Source organism: Ochotona princeps, chromosome 6 (assembly GCF_030435755.1).
Source record: "Ochotona princeps isolate mOchPri1 chromosome 6, mOchPri1.hap1, whole genome shotgun sequence".
In the NCBI taxonomy this organism is placed as follows: domain Eukaryota; kingdom Metazoa; phylum Chordata; class Mammalia; order Lagomorpha; family Ochotonidae; genus Ochotona; species Ochotona princeps.
In genome coordinates this window covers 21,590,990-21,594,516 of record NC_080837.1, presented here as the reverse complement: position 1 = coordinate 21,594,516, position 3,527 = coordinate 21,590,990, and positions in this window count along the sequence as shown.

Sequence of the window (3,527 nt, the reverse complement as noted above, 5' to 3'; positions counted from 1 at the left end):
TCTCAGCTTTGAATCAACCAAGTTCTGGCCACTGGAACCATCTGAGGAATGAACCAGTAAATGGAAGATTTCTCTCTCCTTTTCTATCTGTAACTCTGACTTTTCAAGTAAAAAACATTTGATATAATAATAATATTTTATATGATATAAAATATAATATATATTTATTTAATAAAGAAGTCACCACACTATAAGAAAAGGGACTGCAATGGTGTCTGTAGATTTTCTACATAAAAAAAAAATCTCAGGAATCTCAAGCTGGTTGGAGAAGGGTAGCAGCTAGAGGTTGTGCTGCAGCTATATTTGCTAGCAAGCCAGGTTTTTCTTTTTATGGTATATTTTGTGTGGTGGCTTTTGGGACACTGATGATATAGTTAATGGCTTCCTCAGGTCCCCTTTCCTCTCCCAGTTTAGTAGACCTGAGCACAAACTTCATTCTAATTATCCTACGAGTGATGGCAGAGCAGAGATCCACAGTGAAATGAATACTCTTAAAAAAAAATCCTAGCATATCCATCTTTTAGAAATTTAGTTTCTTAATGTGATCCATGACTTAGTCACCTTTTGTACCGCTTTCTGTTTGATGATAATTTTATCTATTAATCATGTTAATCCAATAGAATCTGCCTTAATCAAATGTGAGTCAATTACCCAGTTCTTCAAATTATATTTTTTAATGAAAGACATTTTTTAAAATTGAATGCCAATTAGGGCAAAGCCAAACTTGCTCAGGAAAGTTGGGGTGATCACAGGACAGCGTGAGCCCTTGGCTATACTTGTGTTTCCAGCTCCTTCTGATGAAAGCGTGCTGTGTGCTCTTAGATACAGTCATTAACCTCTCTGTAATTCCCAGTTTTCCACCTGTGAAATGAGGATAATGATACTTCAGGCTTGGGAAATGGTTTTATGACTCTTAGTTGAAAAATGCATTTAGAATACCATTCTTTTTTTAAAAAAAAGGCTTTATGTAATTTGGCTCTTAATTTCTGGCCAGATGTGGTTTTGTTTTTCCTTATAACCAAACTGCTTATCACATTGCTAGGAAACTACACATAAATCCACTGAAAGGAAGTCAGACTGGAAAGGCTCTCAGGAGAATAGATTCTTTACTATGGATGTTTATGGGCAGAGTGACAAGGCTGTTTTATCCACAGGCATCCTAAAATTAAGACCCAACTCAGTTGTGGGAAAAGTTGTGATAATTCTTCCTATTCAGAAGACAGCTGTGTGCTGTTACTGAAGCCTATTGCAGAGCAGGGGTGGGGCCAGGGAGACACAAGGGAACACAGAACTGGCTAATAGTGTCAAGGTCTCATGCATGTGTCTCCAAAGTTTTCTGAACTTTGTTGGTACTGGATGCAAGGTAGCAGGTGCATATGCTTGTTTCTTATTTCGTTTTTAAAAAAAGATTTATTAATTTCTGTTGCAAAGTCAGATATACAGAGAGGAGGAGAGGAAAAGAAGATCTTCCATCCAATGATTCACTCCCCAAGTGACTGCAATGGCTGGAGCTGAACAGACCCAAAGCCAGGAGCCAGGAATTTCCTCCAGGTCTCCCACATGGGTGCAAGAACCCAAGGCTTTGGGGTATCCTTGACTGCTTTCCCAGGCCACAGGCAGGGAGCTGGATGGGAAGTGGAGCCGCCGGGATTAGAACTGGCGCCCATTTGGGATCCCAGCTCTTTCAAGGCGAGGACTTTAGCCACTAGGCCACCCTGCTGCCAGGTCCAGCATATGCTTACTTCTTTAGAATAGGAGCTCACAGTCAGCGACCTTCAAGAAGATTCTAAATGGAGTGGGTAAAGCATTGCTTTAGGATCAAATCAACGATGTGTTCAGGAGCCCTGGGTATGGCCCGGGACTGAGAGCAGAGGACTATCTTCATCTGCTCATGGGGGGAGGTTAGATGTTTCATCAGCAGACAATTGTCTGTGCTTCTGTTCTGTAAGCTGGCTGCTATTACATCATTTCAAATTGGGCATCTGGGCTGCTCAGGAAGAGGGCTCTTCCCTAGCTGTTGAAGTTGGGGGAAGTAATGACAGTTATTTTAGGCTCTTTCTTCTCTGCTCCAAGTGCCCTCCTCCTCTGGTTTTTAGCAGGGCAATTGAGCTGAAATCATGACAGTGTATTACAAGCTGATCCAAAGGCATACATGCTGCTGAGAAATGACAATTGGTCTAGAAGTAGCAAGAAACTCAGTGCTCTGATGGAAGGTGGCAGGATGGCACACTAGGGCACCTTGAATAGCTGAAGAACCTGCTGTCACTTCCAGGTTCTGTCACCATATTTCTGGGAAAACTATATTAATTGACACCGACTTTCTCTTTCGTAAAGTGGTATGGCCATCCAGATGGATAAACTGACATGTTTTGACTTACTACGATAATCTCGTTTTCATTTGACTTGAACAGAAACCTCAGCCAACATCCTAAGAGGTGACCATTAAATCCTTATGGGTAGAGCACCCAATTTGCAAAGGATTAGAAAGAAGACACTGTACAAATCAATCTGTGTCATACTTGGGGAATTTCTGTTTTGATCATGGTACATTTGCACTACTGCTACAGGGATGTATGGTCCCTCTCAGCCAGTGGGGAAGCACAAAACTAAATAGCAGGCAAACATGGAGTGTTCTACAATACTCTCATCGGGCCCGGCACCATGGCCTAGCGGCTAAAGTCCTCCCTTGAATGCCCCGGGATCCCATATGGGTGCCGGTTCTAATCCTGGCAGCTCCACTTCCCATCCAGCTCCCTGCTTGTGGCCTGGGAAAGTAGTCGAGGACGGCACAAAGCCTTGGGACTCTACCCACGTGGGAGACCTGGAAGAGGTTCCAGGTTCCCGGCTTCGGATTGGCATAGCACCGGCCGTTGCGCTCACTTGGGGAGTGAATCATTGGACGGAAGATCTTCCTCTCTGTCTCTCCTCCTCTCTGTATATCTGACTTTGTAATAAGATAAATAAATCTTTAAAAAAATACTCTCATCATTTTTTTTAAACTCTGCATGCCTGGATTGTGGATCCTGTCTACTCTATACCTTAAGGAGGACACAAAGGAACATTCTGTGAGTTACAAGAAAGAAACGCAGGACCACCACTGTGGTCCAGATTGTTAAACCACTGCTCAAAACCTACATCACAGTTCAAGTTCTGCCTGATCTGCTTCCAATTCAGCTTCCCACTCACGTGCCTGGGAAGCAGCATAAGATGGCCCAAGTGCTCAGAACCCTGCCATCCAAGTAGCAGACCAGGATGAAGTTTCTGGTGGCCAGCTACAAGCTGCTAGATCTGTTTAGCTGTTGCAGCCATTTGGGGAATAAAGCAGTTGTTGAGAGATCCATATCTGTTGCTCTGCCTTTCAAATAAATTACACACACATGCACACACACAATATGCATGCATGTAAATCTTTTTTAAAAGTGCATCACTTACTTCAGTTAGATATATATTCTTTCAGATCAGTGTTGTGGCACAGTGAATTAAACCCCTGCCTGACATCGGCATCCCACACAAGTGCTGGTTCTAAT